We start from the raw sequence: 26,561 nt of genomic DNA on the forward strand, positions 1-26,561 counted from the left end.
AATTTGTTGTAAAAAGACAGCGACAGCATGATTTCTGTTCGCAACACTGTGGAAAGACGCACAACACTGAACACCCACTTAAACACTGCAAGAAAAAATTGGCACAAATATGACATACCACACCCGAGAGCAGGTGGGGGGGAAACTGGTCAGATGACGGGAAAAAGGGGGGGGGGAAGGAGAGGAAAAGTGAAGGGGGAGGGGGGAAAGGAGCCAATGGAAGATGAGTATACATAAGAGGGGGGGTGCTGAGCAGATGTGCCAGGGAGTGGGGAAGTGGGGAAGGCAGAGGAGGGGAGGACAAAAGGACTCGGGGGGGGGAGAAAGGAGATAGGGAGAGGGTAGGCGGGGAGAAAACACAGGATCGAAGGGGGGGAGGAAGAGGGAGCCCAGGGAAAGGACGGAGGAAAGGAGGGGGGTGAGGATCAGAGTTGATAGAAAGGATAAATGGAGGGAGAGAGGGCATCATCCGGGAGGGGAAGTTGATGGAAGCCACCTTAGGAAAGGAGGTGTAGGGTGTAGAGATGGAGAGTAGGGGGGACACAACGGTGAACACGTGGCAGGGGGCGGGGATGGGAGAGGAGAGGAGCAACCAGGGGGTGAGGGGGTTCAAGACGGCGGGAGGTGTAGAGGATGCGGATAAGTTCGAGGAATAGGAGCAGATGGGGGAAAGGAATGAGATCATAGAGGATCCGCGTGTTTATTTTCTTTTGCTAACCTACATAAGAATTAATGGTGTCCCACTTGGCTATTTGGGTCTATGATGTGACGCAAACGGCTATCGGGTTTTGTTGCTGAGGGTGCAGATTTCAGCTGGCTGACATCGCAATACGCTCGCTAACATAAATGAAGGGTATGATGAAAGACAATCTTCACCCTCAAATTTGAACTTTTCAAACCAAGTACAGTAAGACCTGATCTACGCTAGATGGTGTAACGAGTTCATCTTACTAATGACAGATGGCAGCACAATGTTGATTTGTTTCTGTGGGAACCCACACACGCTGGTGAGAAACAATGGTAACCCACAAATTCAAAATGTAGGCAGCAGCAGATTGCAGTGAGGGAAGTTGTGATATTTTTGTAATTTAAGTTAATTGTGTGGTGATTCCAGTGATTCTGACTGTTTTGATGATGACATTAATGATCCAGATTTCAGTTTAAACAAGGAGATGGAAGATTCTACTTACATTAATTCTACTGCAAGTCAACTAATTTTGTTTTCCACATTATATTGTTATTTGCTGGTTACCATTATCTATGTGCTAGCTAGTTACGCTACCTATTTTATTTCCGTATTCAACTTTTTTACAATATCTTGATACGAAGCTAGTCAGCAAGTCTTTTAATGCAACTACATTGTCCTCTATAAATCATGGGATGTTTACAAAAAGAAATATCCTCCTATTTGTGGGTTATCATTTTATTCATCTTATCATTGATGAGGTTCCCATTTCATTGGTTAACAGCAATTTTTTAATACTATACTATCCATAGAAACCTCCCCCCATGAAGCATGGACCTTGCCGTTGGTGGGGAGGCTTGCGTGCCTCAACGATACAGATAGCCGTACCGTAGGTGCAACCTCAAATGGCTCTGAGCACTATGGGACTTAACATCTATGGTCATCAGTCCCCTAGAACTTAGAACTACTTAAACCTAACTAACCTAAAGACATCACACAACACCCAGCCATCACGAGGCAGAGAAAATCCCTGACCCCGCCGGGAATCGAACCCGGGAACCCGGGCATGGGAAGCGAGAACGCTACCGCACGACCACGAGATGCGGGCTAGGTGCAACCACAACGGAGGGGTATCTGTTGAGAGGCCAGACAAACGTGTGGTTCCTGAAGAGGGGCAGCAGCCTTTTCAGTAGTTGCAGGGGCAACAGTCAGGATGATTGACTGATCTGGCCTTGTAACATTAACCAAAACGGCCTTGCTCTTTTGGTACTGCGAACGGCTGAAAGCAAGGGGAAACTACAGGCGTAACTTTTCCCGAGGGCATGCAGCTTTACTGTATGGTTAAATGATGATGGCGTCCTCTTGGGTAAAATATTCCGGAGGTAAAATAGTCCCCCATTCGGGCGGGGACTACTCAAGAGGACGTCGTTATCACGAGAAAGAAAACTGGCATTCTACGGATCGGAGCGTTGAATGTCAGATCCCTTAATCGGGCAGGTAGGTTAGAAAATTTAAAAAGGGAAATGGATAGGTTAAAGTTAGATATAGTGGGAATTAGTGAAGTTCGGTGGCAGGTGGAACAAGACTTCTGGTCAGGTGAATACAGGATTATAAATACAAAATCAGATAAGGGTAATGCAGGAGTAGGTTTAATAATGAATAAAAAAATAGGAGTGCGGGTAAGCTACTACAAACAGCATAGTGAACGTATTATTGTGGCCAAGATAGACACGAAGCCCACGCCTACTACAGTAGTACAAGTTTATATGCCAACTAGCTCTGCCGATGACGAAGAAATTGAAGAAATGTATGATGAGTTAAAAGAAATTATTAAGGTAGTGAAGGGAGGCGAAAAGTTAACAGTTATGCGTAACTGGAATTCGACAGTAGGAAAAGGGAGAGAAGGAAACATAGTAGGTGAATATGGATTGGGGCTACGAAATGAAAGAGGAAGCCGTCTGTTAGAATTTTGCACAGAGCAGAACTTAATCATAGCTAACACTTGGTTAAAGAATCATAAAAGAAGGTTGTACACATGGAAGAATCCTGGAGATTCTAAAAGGTATCAGATAGATTATATAATGGTAAGACAGAGATTTAGGAACCAGGTTTTAAATTGTAGGACATTTCCAGCGGCAGATGTGGATTCTGACCACAATCTATTGGTTATGAACTGCAGATTAAAACTGAAGAAATTGCAAAAAGGTGGGAATTTAAGGAGATGGGACCTGGATAAAGTGACTAAACCAGAGGTTGTATAGAGTTTCAGGGAGAGCATAAGGGAACAATTGACAGGAATGTGGGAAAGAAATACAGTAGAAAACGAATGGGTAGCTCTGAGGGATGAAGTAGTGAAGGCAGCAGAGGATCAAGTAGGTAAAAAGACGAGGGCTAGTAGAAATCGTTGGGTAACAGAAGAAATAAATTTAATTGATGAAAGGAGAAAATATAAAAATGCAGTAAATGAAGCGGCAAAAAGGAATACAAACGTCTCAAAAATGAGATCGACAGGAAGTGCAAAATGGCTAAGCAGGCATGGCTAGAGGACAAATATAAGGATGTAGAGGCTTATCTCACTAGGGGTAAGATAGATACTGCCTACAGGAAAAATAAAGAGACCTTACGAGAAAAGAGAGCCACTTGTATGAACATCAAGAGCTCAGATGGAAACCCAGTTCTAAGCAAAGAGGGGAAAGCAGAAAGGTGGAAGGAGTATATAGAGGGTCTATACAAGGACGATGTACTTGAGGACAATATTATGGAAATGGAAGAGGATGTAGATGAAGATGAAATGAGAGATACGATACTGCGTGAAGAGTTTGACAGAGCACTGAAAAACCTAAGTCGAAGCAGACAACATACCATTTGAGCTACTGATAGCCTTGGGAGAACCAGCCCTGACAAAACTCTACCATCTGGTGAGCAAGATGTATACGACAGGCGAGATACCCTCAGACTTCAAGAAGAATATAATAATTCCAATCCCAAAGAAAGCAGGCGTTGACAGATGTGGAAATTACCGAACTATCAGTTTAATAAGTCACTGCTGCAAAATACTAACGCGAATTATTTACAGACGAATGGAAAAACTGGTAGTAGCCGACCTCGGGGAAGATCAGTTTGGATTCCGAAGAAATGTTGGAACACGAGAGGCAATACTGACCTTACGACTTATTTTAGAAGAAAGATTAAGGGAAGGCAAACCTACGTTTCTATCATTTGTAGACTTAGAGAAAGCTTTTCACAATGTTGACTGGAATACACTCTTTCAAATTCTAAAGGTGGCAGGGGTAAAATACAGGGAGCGAAAGGCTATTTACAATTTGTACAGAAACCAGATGGCAGTTATAAGAGTTGAGGGACATGAAAGGGAAGCAGCGGTTGGGAAGGGAGTGAGACAGGGTTGTAGCCTATCCTCGATGTTATTCAATCTATATATTGAGCAAGGAGTAATAAAAAAAAAAAAAAAAAAAAAAAAAAAATGAAAAAAAAATCGGTGTTGGAATTAAAATCCATGGTGAAGAAATAAATACTTTGAGGTTCACCGATGACATTGTAATTCTGTCAGAGACAGCAAAGGACCTGAAAGGGCAGCTGAACGGAATGGTCAGTGTCTTGAAAGGAAGACATATGATGAACATCAACAAAAGCAAAACGAGGTTAATGGAATGTAGTCGAATTAAGTCGGGTGATGCTGAGGGAAATAGATTAGAAAATGAGACGGTTAAAGTAGTAAACGAGTTTTGCTATTTGGGGAGCAAAATAACTGATGATGGTGGAAGTAGAGGGGATATAGAATGTAGACTGGCAGTGGCAAGGAAAGAGTTTCTGAAGAAGAGAAATTTGTTAACATCGAGTATAGATTTAAGTGTCAGAAACTCGTTTCTGAAAGTATTTGTATGGAGTGTAGCCATGTATGGAAGTGAAATATGGACAATAAATAGTTTGGACAAGAAGAGAATAGAAGCTTTCGAAATGTGGTGCTACAGAAGAATGTTGGAGATTAGATGGGTAGATCACGTAACTAATGAGGAGGTATTGAATAGGATTTGGGAGAAGAGAAGTTTGTGGAACAACTTGACTAGAAGAAGGGATCGGTTGGTTGGACATGTCCTGAGGCAACAAGGGGTCACAAATTTAGCATTGGAGTGCAGCGTGGAGGGTAAAAATCGTAGAGGGAGACCAAGAGATGAATACACTAAGCAGATTCAGAAGGATGTAGGTTGCAGTAGGTACTGGGAGATGAAGGAGCTTGCACAGGATAGATTGGCATGGAGAGCTGCATCAAACCAGTCTCAGGACTGAAGACCACAACAACAACAACATCCACACAAAAATATATTTTTTTAATAGAATGAAGAGGATTGCAACAAAACTGACCCTGGAATAAAGACTTCACAGTGAAAACACCGAGAAAAAGAAAAAAAAGTTAGTGAGCACACAACAACAAAATGTTCAAATGGCTCTGCGCACTATGGGACTTAACTTCAGAGGTCATCAGTCCCCTAGAACTTAGAACCACTTAAACCTAACTAACGTAAGGACATCACACACACCCATGCCCGAGGCAAATTTCGAACCTGCGACCGTAGCGGTCGCTCGGTTCCAGACTGTAGCGTAGAACCGCTCGGCCACCCCGGCACGGCCACACAACAACGGAAGAAACTTGCAAGGAATAGTGGACTTGATAATACTACAAAAGAAAGTACAGTGACCCTGGTGAGAAATTTAGTTGGAGCTTCACGTAAATGTTCTATAAAGTGTTTTGAATGGACTGGGCAGAAGCTTATACAGAGTATAAACAAGTCATTCTGGAACACTGGGGACTTCAGTAGACAAAATGCTTATTTGTTTGGTTGCATGCGGCTAGAACCCATAAAAAGAAGAGAGATAGTCAATGAAATTAGCCGGCGTAACAACACCGTACGATACAGTGTTATAAAAGATGGCAGAAGCACTGATGCCTGTAAAGTTTTATTTTTAAGCATTCATCGTTTGCAGCACAACAAAGGTAGACTAGAAAATATATAATCCAAAATGCGAACAGGGGCTACTACTCCACCAGAAGACAGAAGAGGCAAACACAAGAATAGACCACAAGCCTACTCAGAGGAAGACGTGCAATTAGTAAAAACATATAGAGGTATTTCGAAATACAAAAGTCACTACAGTAGAAAAGATAATGGTGAAAAATTCTATGTGGCAATGGAATATTCCATATAAAGTTGCTACAACCATTATAAAGATGAATACTGCCCTGATATGAGAGCGAAGCCTGTATCTTTTGATAAGTATGATCGCATTTTCATTAAAGATTTCAATATTTCATTCAAACAGCGACAATCAGATACTTGCCCAACATGCGATTCAAATGAAATTTAACTGATAGAAGCAAAAAACGACCTGGAAAAATTAAGAGAAATATACAGAGGGAGTTAATCTCAGTAAATCCCAGGCAAATCACGATAATAGAAAAGTGCAAACAGAGAAGCTAGTTTTTGATAAAGGCATTCATGTAATAACTTTCGATCTACAACAGGCATTGCCCACTCCTAAACTCTCTACAGATCCAATGTTCCATAAGAGGAAACTGTGAAAATATAAGTTCAGCATTCATCCCTGCAATTCGTCACTACGTCATTTCTTTGTTTGGGATGGAAAGGTAGCATCAAGGGGTTCGGAGCAAATAGGCAGCTGCTTACTGAAGTGTTTTGAAGGTCGCAATATACGAGGGAATAAGTTGATTGCAATTTCAGACAGCTGCTGTGGACAAAACAAAAACTGTATCACTGTGTTTGTTTGGATGCTGTTTATAGCAAAAGGAGGTTCTTCCACCACTGAGCAGCACCTCCCACTTCCTGAACATTCCATGTTGCCAAGCGATCGAGATTTTGCTGTTGTGTAGCAATATGTTCGCCGAATTGTGAAATTTGTATATGCCCGTCAGGACTGGGTGGAAATGTTGAAGAAGTGTGGCCAAAGGCGACCGTTTCGTGTCCATGTTATGTCAGAAGGTTTTGTATGCATCAGTGACATGAGTTAGACGTTTAGTCAAAAGAATATCTCAGTAGAAGGGTACGAGGTGTCATTGCGAGATGCTGTACGGCTTCTCCTCGATGCAGATGACCCAGGAATCTTCTTCGCATCTGGAGAAAACTGGCAGAAAGTCATTTTACACAAATGAGGTCCAGTTGACTCGAAGAAGAAACAAGACATCATAAATGCACTGAACTGGATACACCTATTTATCATAAATTCTACGAAGCAATAAAAACTACGAAGACATCTACAAATGAGAATGAGGATGTAGATGCATCTGCAGACGAAATGTGAGAATTTTCAGCTGTCATGTGTTTATTGCATGGTATGCCACATAATATGTTCACCAAAGCTAGAACAAGACAGATTTTTGGATATTATTAACTTACAGTTTGTATTTTTTCCATTGATTTGTATGCTTAAGATGTTGTACGGTGACTACCAGTTGCATACACAATAAAATATTAACAACTGATACAGGGTGGTCCATTGATAGTGACCGGGCCAAATATCTCACAAAATAAGCATCAAACGAAAGAACTACAAAGAACGAAACTCGTGTAGCTTGAAGGGGGAAACCAGATGGCGCTATGGTTGGCCCGCTAGATGGCGCTTCCATAGGTCAAACGGATGTCAACTTCGTTTTTTTAAAAATAGGAACCACCATTTCTTATTACATATTCGTGTAGTACGTAAAGAAATATGAATGGTCTAGTTGGACCACTTTTTTCGCTTTGTGATAGATGGCGCTGTAATACATTCCGCTAGTGCGGACGGTATTTGCTTCGTGATACATTACCCGTGTTAAAATGGACCGTTTACCAATTGCGGAAAAGGTCGATATCGTGTTGATGTATGGCTATTGTGATCAAAATGCCCAACGGGTGTGTGCTATGTACGCTGTTCGGTATCCTGGACGACATCATCCAAGTGTCCGGTCCGTTCGCCGGATAGTTACGTTATTTAAGGAAACAGGAAGTGTTCAGCCACATGTGAAAAATCACCCACGACCTCCAACAAATGATGATGCCCAAGTAGGTGTTTTAGATGCTGTCGCGGCTAATCCGCACATCAGTAGCAGACAAATTGCGCGAGTTCGGGAATCTCAAAAACGTCGGTGTTGAGAATGCTACATCAACATCGATTGCACCCATACCATATTTCTATGCACCAGGAATTGCATGGCGACGACTTTGAGGGTCTTGCACAGTTCTGCCACTGGACACAAGAGAAATTACGGGACGATGACAGATTTTTTGCACGCGTTCTATTTAGCGACGAAGCGTCATTCACCAACAGCGGTAACGTAAACCGGCATAATACGCACTATTGGGCAACGGAAAATCCACGATGGCTGCGACAAGTGGAACATCAGCGATCTTGGCGGGTTAACGTATGGTGCGGCATTATGAGAGGAAAGATAATTGGCCCCCATTTTGTTGATGACAATCTAAATGGTGCAATGTATGCTGATTTCCTACGTAATGTTCTACCGATGTTACTACAAGATGTTTCACTGCGTGACAGAATGGCGTTGTAGTTCCAACATGATGGATGTCCGGTACAGCTCGCGTGCGGTTGAAGCGGTATTGAATAACATATTTCATGGCAGGTGGATTGGTCGTCGAAGCACCATACCATGGCCCGCACTTTAACCGGATCTGACGTCCGCGGATTTCTTTCTGCGGGGAAAGTTGAAGGATATTTGCTATCGTGATCCACCGACAACACTGACAACATGCGTAAGCGCATTGTCAGTGCATGTGCGAACATTACGGAAGGCTAACTACTCACTGTTGAGAGGAATGCCGTTACACGTGTTGCCAAATGCATTGAGGTTGACGGACATCATTTTGAGCATTTATTGTATTAATGTGCTATTTCCAGGTAATCACGCTGTAACAGTATGCGTTCTCAGAAATGATAAGTTCACAAAGGTACATGTGTCACATTGGAACAACCGAAATAAAATGTTGAAACGTATCTACGTTCTGTATTTTAATTTAAAAAACCTACCTGTTACCAACTGTTCGTCTAAAATTGTGAGCCATATGTTTGTGACTATTACAGCCCCATCTATCCGAAAGCGAAAAAAGTGGTCCAACTAAAACATTCATATTTCTTTACGTACTACACGAATGTGTAATAAAAAATTGTGGTTCCTATTTAAAAAAAGAAAAACGCAGTTGATATTCTTTTGACCTATGGCAGCGCCATCTGGTTTCCCCCTTCAAGCTAGACAAGTTTCGTTATTTGTAGTTTTTTCGTTTGACGCTTATTTCTTGAGAGATTTGGCCCGGTCACGTTGAATGGACCAACCTGTAAATGAAATATGTTTTTACACTTTCCTAATTGAATATCTCCATTCATAGCTAATGTGGGTTACCATTATATTTCCCCATACCCTTAAAGTATTCTTACTTCAAGTTTACTCTTTTCGCGTGCCGTCTAAATTTTTCTCACCCGTGAGACGAAAAGCATTGCGGCTTGTTAAAAGAGGTGTTTGTTCCTGTCCAGCTGCCAGCTGCCAGAGACGGGCTGTTAAATTATTCGTTTTTCTCAGCGTCAGACTAGTAAATTACTGGGCGCTGTCGAAAGCGCGGTTAAAAATTACTCTTCTGAATAGTCCCGTAGGAACCAGGTCGTTTTCACGAGCTACACGTCCACCTTCCTCAATCTATCTTCCCGGTTTCCCGCTTTTCTGCAACTCCGCTGCCGTCTCTCTTACAACGCACTGACAGGATTCCTTGCGAAGCTCCAGGTATGTAGCCTACGCACTTTATACCTTTGTCGAAAGTATGATCGCACAGGCCACGTGCCTGTTACTGTTTGCTACGATGTTTGAACTTTCAGTGCATTGAAAACACAAACGCCATCCGTCATAAGAATGAGATACAGTTGTTTTTTAATAGATGTACTAAATTCAGTGTGAAGAGAAATTTTCAGTCGATGTAGTTTGCCTGGATGCAGTTTCTAAATGTCTCGGTACAATACACTAATTGTGATTGGATTTGCAGCACCAGCAAGGACTGAGGATTGCAAATAAACTACTGGCCATTAAAATTGCTACACCACGAATATGACGTGCTACAGATGCGAAATTTAACCGACATGAAGAAGATGCTGTGATTTGCAAATGATTAGCTTTTCAGAGCATTCACACAAGGTTGGCGCCGGTGGTGACACCTACAACGTGCTGGCATGAGGAAAGTTTCCAGCCGATTTCTCATACACAAACAGCAGTTGACCGGCGTTCAATGGTGAAACGTTGATGTGATGCCTCGTGTAAGGAGGAGAAATGCGTACCACCACGTTTCCGACTTTGATAAAGGTCGGATTGTAGCCTATCGCGATTGCGGTTTATCATATCGCGACATTGCTGCTCGCGTTGGTCGAGATCCAATGACTGTTAGCAGAATATGGAATCGGTGGGTTCACGAGGGTAATACGGAATGCCTTGCTGGAGACGCCTCGTATCACTATCAGTCGAGATGACAGGCATCTTATCCTCATGGCTGCAACGGATCGTGTAGCCTCGTCTCGATCCCTGAGTCAACATATGGGGACGTTTGGAAGGCAACAACCATCTGCACGAACAGTTCGACGTTTGCAGCTGCATGGACTATCAGCTCGGAGACCATGGCTGCGGTTACCCTTGACGCTGCATCACAGACAGGACTACCTACGATGGTGTATTCAACGACGAACCTGGGTGCACGAATGGCATGACGTCATTTTTTCGGATGAGTCCAGGTTCTGTGTACAGCATCATGATGGTCGCATCCGTGGTTGGCGACATCGCGGTGAACGCACGTTGGAATCGTGTATTCGTCATCGCCATACTGGCGTATCACCCGGCGTGATGGTATGGGGTGCCATTGGTTACACGTCTCGGTCACCTCTTGTTCGCATTGATGGCACTTTGAACAGTGGACGTTACATTTCAGATGTGTTACTACCCGTGGCTCTACCCTTCATTCGATCCCTGCGAAACCCTACATTCCAGCGGGATAATGCAAGATCGCTTGTTGCCGGTCCTGTACGGGTCTTTCTGGATCAAAAAATGTTCGACTGATGCCCTGGCCAGCACATTTTCCAGATTTCTCACCAACTGAAAACGTCTGGTCAATGGTGGCCGAGCAACTGGCTCGTCACAATACGCCGGTCACTACTCTTGATGAACTGTGGTATCGAGTTGAAGCTGGATGGTCAGCTGTACCTGTACACACCATCCGAGCTCTGTTTGACTCAACGTCCAGGCGTATCAAGGCTGTTATTATGGCCAGAGGTGGTTGCTCTGGGTACTGATTTCTCAGGATCTATGCACCCAAACTGCGTAAAAATGTAATCACATGTCAGTTCTAGTATAATATATTTGTCCATTTCTTCTTGGTGTAGCAATTTTAATGTCCAGTAGTGTAAGTAATTGCTACTTTCAGGGCGTGCCCGGTACAGTAGGGGCAATTTGTGATTAAATTGTAGGTGATCTCGCGGTATACTGACATACGGAGCTGTTGCTTCTGGCGGCTGTAAAACTGTCCCGTCATCCGGTTGAGCATCGGGTCGAAACGAGTTTGGGTGACATACGCGAGTACGTCGTTCCGTGCTGCTTTAACACCACGTGAATGGTGGCGCGTCAGTCTCTCGTCAGACTGTGACCGCATGTTTTCACTGCGTGAGAGAGTCGCAGAGCGTTCCGGTCGGGGCGACAATCGAACACTGTCGTCGTAGGTCAGGACAGAAGGGCGAACATGCAGTCTCGCATTATCTTGCTGAAAGATAACGCCACTTAGATATCAGGGAGCACAGCCACTACTCTCAACAACTGGAAACGCATCGGCAGCTGTCCGTGCGTGTCTCGTAACCGATGCCGCCCTGTACCATCACGCCAGGTCTCTGTCCCGTGTGAGGAAGAAAAATGCAGTCTGGTGACGTTCGTTCCTCTCGGAACCACCGCACAGCAGTACGTCCGTCGAGATTATGTGCGCTGAACTGGGAAAGCGGCGGGGTGGCGCTCCTGCGTCCAGCATCGGTGGGGGGCGCAGCAGAGTCGGTGCGGCTAGAGAGCCTCTATAGAGGGAGAGGTTGGCCAGTGGTGATAGCGTCGCTGATTGGCTGAGAGACGAGGACGCCATGGTTTTACCAAACTGACGCTGACTTGGCACGAGTATAAATAGCTACTGTGTGTGATTCTGTACTATTGGTTCTTTTTAACGCTTCGAACGCCAATTCCGTTGTACAGTTATTGTATTGAAGGACTTTTGCATATTCTCTCTCGGTTCTATTTACGTAAATTACATTACAATCACTCTGTTGGTCGGATCTTTGACGATACTTTTAGAACTTCACAGCACTATTAGAGACAAAATTTTTATTTCAAGTATTTTTACTGAGTGTCACAAATAATATGAATTACAAAATCATCAAGGACAGTCAAGAGGAATGCCTGGATGCTCTGCTGTTGGGTGCAAAAACCGAAGTCAAGATGGATATATGATGTTCGTTTTCCCAAGAAATGAAGAAAGACGTAAACAGTGGGCAGTGAAAGTCAACCGAGAAGGTGGTAATCGTAAAGGCGACTTACGGAAACCAACAAATTATTCCTTTCTGTGTGAAGTAAGTTATTTTCTCCTGTGATATGCCGTTAGTACGACCCAAGGAATAACATTTTGTTCTGTGGTAAGTAAAAGGAACTCTTGCAGTCATGAGATGATCCTATGTTACATGTGTTTTACTCACTGGTTGTCGCTGTTAGAAAGCTCGTTTGGTTTCTTTGTGTATCGAACAATCAATTTTTTTCTATATGCTTTTAATGCCTATAAAACAAAATTTTAAAAATTACGGAATAATCTGTTTACCAATACATCCCCTCCACACTTGAAAAAGTAAAAGATCAAGGTAGTAACACTAATGTGCCATTGTAGCGCAGGGGTAGAGTTTTAACTTCGTAATCCGAAGGTCGTGAGTTCGAATCTTGCCCATTCCAGATTTTTATAAGCGTTATTTTCTAGACTTTTAATGGTTCTGAGTGACAATTCATACTACACGATGTGTTTTAACATGTATACGGAACCCTAAAGTCTACATACTTCCGACTGGCGACTCTCACTTGGCTCTGTAGGCCTGGCTATTTACATTCCTGTAAATTATAATTATCGTGTTGATATTCAGTTACCTATTTTCAATTACTTTCTGCTGTTTCAGTAGAGTACCTAAGTATTGATATTTTTCCGATTTTCTGTGGCATAGAGTTCCTAAGAGTGTATACAGAATGACGTGTTTTGCCAGCATAAGAAAATGTTATAAGATCGACACACACTTAAAATGCATTACGTGGGGACGGAAAGAGACAAGACTTTACCAATTTCAGCGATGAATATCCGCACGGAAAGGTCTGAAATAGCATAATGTACTCTGAGAGCTTCTTTTTCTTATTAATCAGTTGTCTATGTTTATATAGCATCATAAAATAGAGCTGTTGAAATTCGGCAGGCATACACACTGCTTCACGACACTTCCATATGCTCACAAATTTGTTAGGCCTATATAAACATAGACGAATGGCATCTGTTTTAATCATGTACCGAGTATTAAGCTAGAAAATTTGCCTTGGTCTCATGCGTCAAACAAATGCCTCATTTTACTCGTGAAGTGGCTACCTTTCAACTTGCGTCGCTACTTAACTGCACGTCCCGCGCGCAATCTGGTGAAAACATGGCAGCCACGGGCCGATTGGCCACTCTCTCCCTAAATAGCTTCTTTAGGGCCCGCATCTCGTGGTCGTGCGGTAGCGCTCTCGCTTCCCATGCCCGGATTCCCGGGTTCGATTCCCGGCGGGGTCAGGGATTTCCTCTGCCTCGTGATGGCTGGGTGTTGTGTGCTGTCCTTAGGTTAGTTAGGTTTAAGTAGTTCAAGGGACTGATGACCATGGATGTTAAGTCCCATAGTGCTCAGAGACATTTTTTTGCTTCTTTAGGTGCGGCTATCTCCGTTGCGATTCGACCGAACGGAGCGACGTGTCGCAGTGGTTAGCACTGTGGACTCGCATTCGGGAGAACGACCGTTCAAACACACGTCCTATTATCCTGATATAGGTACTTCGTGGTTTCCCTAAACCGCTTCAGGTAAATACAGGGGTGGCTCGTCTGAAAGCGCACGGTGCTTGACACAATCAGCGCTCGTGGTCCTTCTCTAATGAGCTCGATGTTGACGACAGGTATTCCCTTCTTTTTTGCCGTTCGTCGGAAGCCTCGACAACAGTCGCCGTGCTCAGAATCCGTGGTGCTGGACATCTTTGCACTGCCTGTGTGGGCCGGCCGTGGTGGCCAAGCGGTTAAAGGCGCTACAGTCTGGAACCGCGCGGCCGCTACGGTCGCGGGTTCGAATCCTGCCTCGGGCATGGATGTGTGTGATGTCCTCAGGTTAGTTAGGTTTAAGTAGTTCTAAGTTCTAGGGCACTGATGACCTTTGAAGTTAAGTCCCATAGTGCTCAGAGCCATTTGAACTGCCTGTGTGGATAATATTGTAGGTGTAGCAAAATAAATAATTGTCTGTATGGGTACTCGTCGTGCTGCAGTAAGCCTCTTTCCTGACTCGAGGTGTGTAACTTGACTGTACGATTCCGCACGGCCGAGCGGAAAATATGTACGTCCTCTTCTGTGCTAGAAGAGTGGGACCGTTTAGATCTAGCGTGGCACTGAGAATTGCAGTCCTGATTCCATATTGACATGATAGTCGAGTGATCCCGACCAATGAGAGCAGCAAATCGTAGGGCGATAAACTCGTCCCATTTGGCGTCCAGCTTTCCGACACGTTGCTGTGCACATTTCTCCTTTTCGCAGGAGACATAAAACAATTTTTTCAAAGCCAACCAACATTCAGATGCGATTCCTGAATGAGATAGTCGCTTCGTAATTTTTTTTATATCTACATACCACGGAAGCCACCCTACGATGCGTGGAGGACTGGTCATTTCCTTTCCTGTTCTGCCCACAAACGGAGCAAGGGAAAAACGACTGCTGATATACTTCCATACGAGTGCTAATTTCCCTTACCTGGTCTTTGTCGTCCCTACGCGAAATGTGTCTCGGTGTCAGCATAATCGTTGTGCAGTCAGTTTCAAGTGCCGGTTCTCGAAATTCTCAATAGTGTTCCTCGTAAAGAACGTCACCTTCCCTCCAGGGATTTCCATTTGAGCTTCCGAAGCATTTCTGTAATATCTGCGTTTTGATCGACTCCATCGGTAACAAACCTAGCAGCCCGCGTCTGACTTGCTTCGATGTCTTACTTAAATCCATGGTGGGGAACCCAGGAACTCGAACAGTACTCAAGAATGGTCGCGCTTGTATGCTGTACGTGGTATCCTCTCTGAAAGGTAACTGTTTCTTCACATCATTTGTTGTTTCTCTCTTTAAACAAATTTGTTATCGTTAATTAAGACTTCAATAATTTTTCCGACAGGTTTTTTGTCGTACTTCTCTCGATGACTAGGAAGGTTGGACTCTTTTGTGTTTTAATCATGTCACGCTCCTTTTCTTACAATTTCCTGGTGCGTGTGAATGCATGGAAGTTTGAATGAAATAAATATATGTATATATCGAAATCATTGTTATTTAGGGACAGTAGGAGTAGTGTAGGGTAGTACCAACTTAGCCTTGTAAGGAAATTTAAGCAAAGGGAACAGGGACCAAATATAGTCTAATTCAACAGAGTAGAGGCTGTTAGGTTGGTCACAGCAGAACAGACACCTCCACCACTCGGTTTGAACAGGGGGGGGGGGGGCGGTTGAGCAGGAAAAGTCACACGGCGCCTGATGTGAAGGCGGAACGGGTATAGTCGAGGTGCACTGCTCGTGGATTGATAACAAAAGATGTAGGAGTGTAATATTCTCTTGTAAAAAATGCTCACAGCGGTTGGGTTAGAGTCAATTAAGATGTCAAAGCTTTCAATGAAGTTTTAATTAATATTATTTTGATTAATTTGACTGTAAAAGTTGTGCACCAAAACATGAATGTCAAAGCTTTCAGTGAAGTTTTAATTAATATTATTTGGATTAATTTGACTGTAAAAGTTGTGCACCTAAACATGTGGCCATGTGTAACGTGAAACATCAGTTCACGGTCATACTGGTATTGCTAGGTTGTTTTGGAATGTTTCAGTTTGTGTAAAACCTCATGGTGTTGCTAAAGCGACATAATTTTGGTTAATTACATTCCAGAAATTAAAATTTGTATCTGTATCTTGTACTTGGCCATATGCTGGCGGTATTTATTTGGGAGCTGCTTATCATATCGAAACATCGACGTTGCGTACTACCGCCTGTGTTTGATAGTCTATGGAGTGAATACGGTTCCAAGGATATAAACTTTGTGTAGCAATTTTAGTGGGTTTTGTTGTTTTTTTAATGATTTGTGTGTGTGTATGTATGTGTGTGTGTGTGTGTGTGTGTGTGTGTGTGTGTGTGTGTGTGTGTGTGTCTGTGACCACACGGTCGCAGGATGTACTTCGTGCCATCGTAAGTAAGTTTAGATCTATGTTCTAGAAACATTTCATTACTAGGGAGGCTACTCAAGGCGATTCAGTCAAGTGATGTTCGATTGATATTGAAATTTAGTTTAATGTAGAGCGTATTCCTTGTGAGTGGTACTTAGCCACGTGGCTACGCCAGTGTGAATCAGAGACAAAACCTGTGTAATCTACTACCCTCCTGTAATATTAAACGTACTGCGAGATCGCTTAAAGTAAAACGAGTGAATTTAGGGACCCTTTACGTCAATATTTAATTCAGTACCCTTGCGTTTCTTTGCGAGTTGTGTCTGAACACGTGGACATGCTTTTGGCAACCTGTAAGTCCCCCCAGCCCTCTCCTTTCTTTGGCATTTTGTTGCGATTTGGATGAATTATAAGTTCATTGACAATGATATTAGGTGAACTACGAACGATATAAATATTTTGCAGAAAATTTTTCGGATTTGTAGAGATTTTTATTTGTTTTTCCTGTTCACACACGTATGAGTGAGGCATGCCATTCAGCAAGATTAATAAAGTACTAGTGATCCAATTTAATATCTCGGTTGAACTCGTTAAGTCAATCCGATGTTAAGTGTGCCTGGTGCGTTGTTTAATGTAGGAAATGATAAACAAATATGGTGGGTTTTCGTTGTGATTTGAGTTGAGCAAACATATCTGACATAAGTGCCTATATTGCACTAAATACTGATGTGAACAAGACTGACAGTGTGCATTTGTGTTGCCATTTGATTTGAGATATTACGTAGTCACTGATGAGAGGTAAACGAGATCAAAAGAATTTTGCTTAAATTGCTGACACCTTTTTTGCATATGTCTGTGATCAACGGGGTAGCTTGGATCAACTGCGTGCGTATGTATGTGAAGCGCTATGTTTGATCATGATATGTTCAGAGTCTTACCCCTTATCCTAACAAAAGCTCATGCGTGACAATAGATACTCGTAGTGAGACCATACTGATATATTGTTACCTGGACTTCTACCCTCTGTAAAGTCAGATATTGACAGTGTGTGAATTTAGTGTTTTTGTTGCTTTGAAACAATAAAAATAAATACAAATCTGGAACAAATTCCCTTTAATATCATTACAATCAAAACTGATGTATGTTTATGCTGTTTAAATAATCTAAGAGAGAATGCTATGGCAAGTTCAATGAATTTTGTACCATGTCACTCGAACCGTTGATGTGTTCTACTATATTAGTCAATTTCCAATTATCACTGAGGGCTCACATTGAGCGATATTGTAAATGTATTATCGGGCTTACTAACTGAACTGCTGGAGGATGAGTTGATAACCATGGGATACAACGCGCCTAAATATTAAGAACAAATCTGTCAATGAGTAAAAGTTCTGGGATGTCTGAACAGATAAAGGAAAATGAGGATACAATTCCCTTAATAAACCGAAGCGACTGTTCGCGTTCGCTACTACAATCGTTACATGCTCGTTCCGTTTCTTATCCCTCTGCAACGTTACGCCCAGATATTCTTTACATACAAAAATTAGATGGCTCTAATCCTGTCTTACAATCCCACTACACGACACAAAAGTCAAGAGAAAGACCAAAACGAAGATGTGGAAATACAGTTCCTCAGGGCACCACTCAAATGTTCTATGAGAAATTTTAGAAACAAATAAGCAGTTCATGTAAGAGAATCTTGAGCAGTGCCATCTACAGTTATATTTGCAACTTCATCTGATTTGGGTGAAGGAGTTCTGCAGTTGCATTTAGTAACGTCTCTCAAAAGCCGTATGGCAGTCTAGAGGCCCAGTATTGGCGTCACCAACTTGAGGACGCTTGGTAAAAGCATGATCACCAAAAGTGAATGCGCACGAGGAAGACGTGCAAAGAATGCGACCTAGGTGCGGAAGTCTCAGGCACGCTGAGGCTGTCGGGAAACTTTCCATGGTCGCCATGGCGCCCGCTGCGATGACTGTATGCGACGCTACGGAGCTGTTCTGCAACAGTTGTGCCATACACCTCGTCTAAGGTGGGGCATCAATGAATGGAACGTGTCAAGCAAACGAAAACAGTCATCTGTGAGCGCAGTGTGTACGGATATGGCCATGTGCACAAGGTGCTTTTCAATTGTAAATGTTTTATTTAGATAAATATTTTTATAATGTGCTACATTTCATCGACCATTATGATAACATGGCATGAGGATCCAAGTCATAATTTTTGAACGCCAGAAGACGACAGTTGTATCTATCGAAATCGGTTGTCGGAAATAAAGAAGAGTTCATGCGATTTCGTCTACAGAAGGCCGAAGAAGAATAGTCGTTTACATCGTCGGCGAGCCCAAATTCTCATAACAGATCTCGCGGTAGTTGTGAATTAATTATGCATATCTTGACACAGCAGCACAGCTCAACTTGACACTTTGAAAAGCATCATGAAGCAATTCAAGCATCACGGACCGTGTACGACATTGAAATACATCTATAAAAGTAAGTTGTTCTAATTAAAGACGACGTTTTAATACAAGTGGATCGATAACTTACCAAATAATTTTTCCTGAGCAAAATCTGAATTCAGATTTGCAATCTTCGAACAGAATGATATATCAACAGCATTCTTCTCAGCTTTCAAGTAGTGGTTTTTGCTTTTGTACGATTTTTAGTCCTTCTGACCCAACGTTATCTCGGTTCAATCAGTATATTATAAACACGATTTGTATGCGAACAGAATGAGTAATTTGTAAGTAATTATCCCTGATTTCTATTTTGTTCCATTTGATTCCATGTGCATTATAGCCACAAGATCTTACTGGGAAAACAGGTCTGGCTGCAGGATCACTGTTGCTTTTTCTTTTAGCATCACCCAGAGGTCACATTTGGAGTACATTGAGATCACACCTACGGACACGAGCAACGATCAAAGCAGCCATGGGTGTCGTTTCCGGTTGCATAAGGACTGCTCCCTTACGCTGACTTTCGGCGTTCAGCCACGTAGCTCCTCTTCTGGTGAAGGCCCGCTGAAAGAATAATATCCAGCGTTCCACCCACGAAGATATTCCCTGGTTGAGAACAAACCGACTTCTTTCCAGAAATGTACCCCTGTGACTCGCCAGCAGCTCGCTGATAGCAAATAACATTAAATATATACTACAAATGCTCCTCCTCAAGTGCGATATCTTTGAACTTTCATAGCACGAGTGGAAGAATATAAATCACATCCGAACATGATATATAGTGTGTGCATACAACCTGCACAAGAGGGGTAAGTAGCCATTGCCAAGTTGTGACTGTCGAACGCCGAAACAGACCGCCCGGCACATTGTCGAGCAGTGTCAACTGAGAGTTTATCTGGGTGACGGGCGACACTTAACCGTTTTTGGACCTCCAACTGACCCCTAAAAATGGAAATATACGCTTCGATATTTACCGAAAGCCAGTCACGACAGTTGTTATACATAGGCAGTTACTTCACCCAATCGATATAAATCCACAACATCCCGAGCCATATTCAACCGTATGTATGAAGTGCCCCTTATTTGTGAAGCTCAAGTGGCTGAATATGAGATTATACAGTATACAGTGTATCAAAACGGTAACGACCCAGGAATTGTTAACGTAATTAATAGAAGTATGCTGCAAAAGGAAAAATCAGAGGCAGATTTTATAACGCTTACACCAGCCCAGCAGACAAAGGAACGCTCTGTTTTTTTTTTTTTTTGTTTTTTTTTCTTTTTTTTTTTTTTTTTTGTAGAATACCATATCTGGGCACAATATCCGAAAAATCTGGTAGATGTATGAGATCTAAAAACATTATTCCATCGTATTCTACATTTTCGGAACTAGGCAGAAAACTCAGGCACAAGGAAAAAGCGGCGATAAATAAATAAATGTAATGAAGCGTGAGTATACTGCGTTACATGCAATAATTGCCCCAAGAAATATATAGTACAAACCGATATGTCATTTCGAATAAGATTTCAAGAACACCTTGATTTAAGTAACCCACAATCTGCATTAACAGTGCACTTACGCGAAGAGGGGCACCGCATCACAAGCCCTTCAAAAAATTTAAAAATAATTCATAAAAAGAAAAAACAACCATATTTGGAATATGTTAGAGGAAGTAGAAATTTTTAGATATACAAACGAAAATGTACAGTTCACGTTGAATGATCAATTCGATTTAAAGCACCATAGCATTCTGGCTAATTTTGATTGTTTGTACGATTACGTGTTAGTGCTTAATACAATTCTGTATTGTTCTCGCTTGTGAAGGTATCGACCCATCGCTCCCGGTCACCACTACATGACGTCACACTGACCACTAGATGGCTTCCGTTACACCAGCCAGCTATTTGTTGTTCGTTGCCTTAGCTTCACCGAGCTGCCCTGCTGTATGCCAACTGATACTTTCCACATATGCATAGTGCTGCGACTAATCATATTATCAGTGACAATTTTTTATCGCCAATCCGGCTCCTTTGTAAAAACTTTTAGGGTCCGTTCACTATAAAATATTTTCGTTTTTCTTTCTTTTTAGATTGTGGCAAATTTTAACGAATGGATCATGCCTTCTTTACCTTTCGCTAGTCATGGTACTGACGATATTCATTCAACAGTAAATTTCGACTAGGAGCAGTGCGTTTGATTACGATCTTTTAACGTTGTGAGTATGTTTTAGAGATTCCTTCATTTATTTTAATATCCGCGAAATGTGGTGACACTGTACTTGGGTTTTTACCATGTAAGTTGCACATGATGATGCGACTTCAGGCTACGAAACCGGCGATGTTTTAATAAAGATCGATGTTACCAGCTGATTGCGGACTTCTTAAATTCATGTATTTTTCATGTTTTCCTGACTGTATTTCACGTGTAGTGCTATACGCTAAGTAAATGAATAAATAAATTAGTTTTGTTCCACTGAATCATACTGAAAATTGGTTTTCGATGTCATTCGAAGTCACACAAATGCTAATGTGAGTCACAAGATGCTTGGTAATTCCGAAGTGAGGCTCGGCTGACGCCGGAAGAATTACGTTGTGAGCCATCGTGCTTGAAGAAGCTTCCACAGCCGAAAGCGGGCACCTATTGCAGAGTCTTATAGTGAGCTGTGGCCGCTTCAGGGGGCACTGTGCCAACTTAACCCAAAAGCAAGCGGAAATGGATTACAGCAGATGTTTTTCAGTTTACCGAAAACAGAAGGCTATGCAGAAAGGAAACTGACGGCAAAGAAAAAGCTAAATACAAAAGAATAAGAAATTTACTCAATAAAAGCACTCCGTCTTCAGGCCACAAGTGGCCCATCGGGACCATCCGACCGCCGTGTCATCCTCAGGCGAGGATGCGGATAGGAGGGGCGTGTGGTCAGCACACCGCTCTCCCGGTCGTCATGATGGTTTTCTTTGACCGGAGCCGCTACTATTCGGTCGAGTAGCTCCTCATTTGGCATCACGAGGCTGAGTGCACCCCGAAAAATGGCAACAGCGCATGACGACCCGGATGGTCACCCATCCAAGTGCCGGCCACGCCCGACAGCGCTTAACTTCGGTGATCTTACGGGAACCGGTGTATCCACCGCGGCAAGGCCGTTGCCCAAATTTACTCAATAGAGAAGCTAGAAATACAAAATAAAGTTTTCTTGAGGAGATATTCGGAGAAGTGGTAGAAATGAAAGAATTAATATTGCCTACAGAACCACCAGTCTTTCGATTTCTTTAAAGATCTTCGTACCTAGTCTACGACACATTTTCACTTGCTTCATAACTGCTAAATTTAACACCCGTGAGCCGTCTCTATCATGTACCAATTGTTCTGCGTCCACCCTTAGACGCCTTACGCCCTCAGCAACCTCATCTTTTCTTTAACTGGCAATTTTCCGTTTTCCTTCTATGTTTCTTGGGAAGCTGTATTTCACGTACACCACAAATATACAGTTTCACTAAAATTTCACCTAACTACAACCGGTAGTTGGGAGAAATTTTAATTCGTTGAGGAATGCTTGTATCCCACGTGCGAATCTGCCTTTCTGTCAGTCTTGTTTTATTCAGCCAAACGTCTAATTCTGCTTTACAGATAACAGAATTCCATTAGTTTCTTACCGTGTCTTCCAGACTTACGATGTTTATGTATATTTTACTCTCATTTCTGCTGCTTTTGATTACTTTCGTATTTCTTTTGTTTATTCTTAACAAGAATTCTAAATGCCATTCATTTTTTTGTGATAGTGTAATGTAGAATTAATTCTTTGTTGTACAGCGCTGACTATTTATAAGTTACGTATCGGGAATAGTAGCAGTATCAACAAGGAGCTACAAACTTATTCTACAATCAGATGTAATCTGAGTGCTGCCATATGCGTTAATATTATCTGTGCACTGTTTTATTATACTTTTCAGATTTAAATTTTTCAGATGGTATGATTACCGGTTTAAATTTATTACAGAGTAGTTGTGAGGAGATAAGAATGTTTCAGATAGTAACTCGAGTTCACGACTTACTATGTAAGGTATTCGAATTTCTATAAATTTAAACCAGCAATGATACCGTTCGCGTAATCTAAGGCTGAAGAATATAATAAAAAGTTTACAAGATAGCAACGCGTTTCCTTAACCCAGGATGCCAATGTACACGTGCAGTTAGTGCGATTTGATTTTCAAATCACAGAGTTGCAGAATTCCAATCGATCAAAAAATTTTATGAACGTAAGATTTTTTTTTTGAGAATTATATCTGTGAACAGACTTTCAATTGGCAACTTGCAAACCAGCCTCGGATCAAGTTAGAGAAGATCGCTAGCAATTCTTTTTATTACTACAACCGCTTTAGATAGATCTACGTATGCTTGTTGCAATACTGAAAGTGACATAGTGATGTTGCGTCAAATAAAACGTGGCAGGGAACATCAGCATGTCACAAATAAAATAATACACAATTCAGACAAACGACATGTTGTGCTAATATTCCAGGATGTAATGAGTGTATGTTGGGACATCAGCACAACATGTTGTACATTTTAATTGAGTGTTATTTTATTTGTGACATGCTAATGTCCACTGCCACGTTTCATTTGACGCAACAGCCTATGTAACTCTCAGTATTGTAACAAGCATTTACAATTAATAATTTTACAAGACCCTATGATGACGGTGTAGATATGTCGAAACTGGTTGTAGTAATAGAAAAAATTGCTAGCGATCTTGGCTTACTTGATTCTTCAAAAATAATACAACTTTGAGAACGCCCCAGAATGATGGAGAGTCAAACATATGTAATACCTTTCTATTTACATAATCATAGATTCTGCTTCTGCATGCTTGGTCTTGATGATGGTTCTTATGTAATTACGGTAAATTCGATTTGTATTTTCGTCCACGGATGACTGCCGAAATTTACTGATGTAAGTGCTGTGACGAGTTAAAATGCTTGTAATAATCAAGCTCTGATGTAAGTTCCTGAAACTACGTTGACAGCAAGAACCGAGTCAACTCTATTTTATAATTGTATAGGGTACTGCTCTTTCATTACAGATTAAATGGGTAAAAATATTGAAAAAATGCTGGTCACCGGCAAAGACGATAGTGACTATAGAAAAAAGCGGAATAAAAATAGGCTACAAGCACAAATATAAATTGTGCATGTCACGATGAGGGACTGATGACGTTAGTAGTTTAGTCCCTTTAAACAAGAAGTCAACCAACTAACCATGCTACGGCGAGCATAAAAATAAGTAACAGTTCTATACAGGCACAAGAGATCATGTGGCAACATGATAAAACGGAATGAGCCTGGTTCAAAGGAGCAGAAAGAGACCACAATAGATAATGATCAAGTATGAAATATCAAAGAGCGTAGAGCAGCTATGTTGAGAAGACATTACAGGAACACAAGTGTTTCGTAGTAAAACCATAAAACAATAAGAAGGATGATGACAACGGTATCGAAAAGCAACGCAAATAACGAAAGTGGAAAAGATGGGTAAACACCGGAGCACAAGGAAGGAGACGATGAGAACAACATGCTTCTTATATGACGGAGAAGAATGAAGAAGATAGTCGTAGGATTTATCGCCCTTTTTGCCAATGGTTGATCTCCTAAAGTAACATCTTTCTGCTTGTAGAATCTATAATTTTTGGAAAACGCTGTTCAGATAACGTGCGAAGAAATATTGTAGCTAAACGGCAGAACAGGCTAAATATGTAGTGGTTAGGATGTATTACAGAAACTTAAAAACTGTTTCCGCTTCATGCTCTGATGTTGCAGACTTGCTTGTCTTTCCATCTCAGAATCAGGTTTCTGACTCGATCCCCAGTCTGAACTAGGTGCCACTTGCTACCTCAATATTTGTTGATGTGGAAAATGGCGAGCTGCAGCGTGGTTCGGCGTCCATGTTAAACGGTAAGCCCCATACTGCAACTGACTGGACGTGTGAGTTCAGAGGTTTGAGCAAGTCAAAGGCGTGCCGCGTGCAGCAGGAGCAAAGCACTGCAGCGTTCCGACCAACCAGAAGCGCGCCAAGCGAAGGACTGTGGTGTCCTGACCAACCAGGAGCATAGCATGCCCAACGGAAGCACTGTGGCGTTCTGGCTAACAAGCAGTATGCCCATCGTTGCACTACGATGTCCCAACCAACCAGAAGCATACCCAATGAAGTGCTGTGGCATTATGACCAACCATGAGCTTGCCCAGCGAACACTTTGGCGTCCTGACCAGCCAGGAGCATGGCAAGCAGAAGAACGGTGGCGTTCTGACCAAGAAGCATGTCCAGCGAAGCTCTGTAGTTTTCGAACCAAACGAGAGCATGCCCATCGGAAGCACTGTGGTGTTTTGACCACTCAGGATGATGCCCAGCGATGCTCTGTGGTTTCCCGACCAACCAGGAGTTTGTCCAATGAAGCATTGTGGCGCGCTGGCCAAACAGGAGCTTGCCCAGCCAACGCTGTGTCATTCCGACTAACCAGGATAATGCTCAGTGTAGCACTCGGGCATTCTCACAAGGGAACATCCCCATCGCACCCCCCTCAGATTTAGTTATAAGTTGGCACAGTGGATAGGCCTTGAAAAACTGAACACAGATCGATCGAGAAAACAGGCAGAAGTTGTATGGAACTATGAAAAAATAAGCAAAATATACAAACTGGGTCGTCCATGCGTAAGATAGGCAATATTAAGGGCACTATGAGGCGAGGAGCTCCGTGGTCCCGTGGTTAGCGTGAACAGCTGCGGAACGAAATCTTCCCTCGACCGAAAATTTTAACTTTTTATTTTCAGTTTATGTGAAAAACTCTTATGTTTTCATCACTTTTTTTGGAGTGATTATTACATCCACAAGAAAACCTAAATCGGGCAAGGTAGAAGAAACTTTTCACCCATTCGCCAAGTGTACTAGTTAGGTGGGTCGACAACATATTCCTGTCATGTGACGCACATGCTGTCACCAGTGTCATATACAAAATATCAGACGTGTTTTCCTGTGGAGGAATCGGTTGACCTATGACCTTGCGATCAAATGTTTTTGGTTCCCATTGGAGAGGCACGTCCTTTCGTCAACTAATCACACGGTTTTGTGGTGCGGTCACAAAACACAGACACTAAACTTATTACAGTGAACAGAGACGTCAATGAACGAACGGACAGATCATAACTTTGCGAAAATAAAGAAAGCAAAATTTTCAGTGGAGGCCAGATTTGAACCAAGGACCTCTCGCTCCGCAGCTGTTCACGCTAACCAAGGGACCACGGAGCTCCTCGCCCCACATTGCCCTTGATGTTGCATATCTTGCACATGGACGACCCAGTTTGTATATTTTACTAATTTTTTTCATAGTTCCACACAACTTCTTCTTGTTTTCTCGATTGATCTGTGTTCAGTTTTTCAAAGCCTATCCATTGTGCCAACTTATAACTAAATCTGAGGGGGGTGCAATGGGGATGTTCCCTTGTCAGCAACCAGGAGCATGCCCCGTGAAGCACTGTGGCTTCCGATCAACCAGGAGAATGGCTAGAAAAGTGCTGCAGTGTTCCGTCCAACCAGGTGCATGCCCACCGAAGCACTGTTTTGTCCAGGGAAGCACTGTGCGGTTCAGACCAACCTGCTGGCTGTTGCCAGCTTTACTTCAAAATGGTTCAAATGGCTCTGAGCACTATGGGACTTAACATCTGTGGTCATCAGTCCCCTAGAACTTACAACTACTTAAACCTAACTAACCTAAGGACATCACACAGATCCATGCCCGAGGCAGGATTCGAACCTGCAACCGTAGCGGACACGCGGTTCCAGACTGAAGCGCCGAGAACCGCATGGCCACACCGACCGGCGCCAGCTTTACTCTCCGAAATCTTCCG

The 26,561-nt window shown here is 42.5% G+C and overlaps 1 protein-coding gene and 1 pseudogene across 1 annotated transcript in view; both read right to left on the reverse strand.

Moving 5' to 3' along the window:
* LOC126095334 (ras-specific guanine nucleotide-releasing factor 2-like) overlaps window positions 1-26,561 on the reverse strand; it is a 1,914,760-nt gene that overhangs the window by 758,546 nt on the left and 1,129,653 nt on the right. The gene's annotated exons all lie outside the window — the stretch shown is intronic.
* Window positions 21,697-21,814, reverse strand: LOC126095811 (5S ribosomal RNA; annotated as a pseudogene).

This window comes from Schistocerca cancellata, chromosome 8 (genome assembly GCF_023864275.1).
Source record: "Schistocerca cancellata isolate TAMUIC-IGC-003103 chromosome 8, iqSchCanc2.1, whole genome shotgun sequence".
Lineage (NCBI taxonomy): Eukaryota > Metazoa > Arthropoda > Insecta > Orthoptera > Acrididae > Schistocerca > Schistocerca cancellata.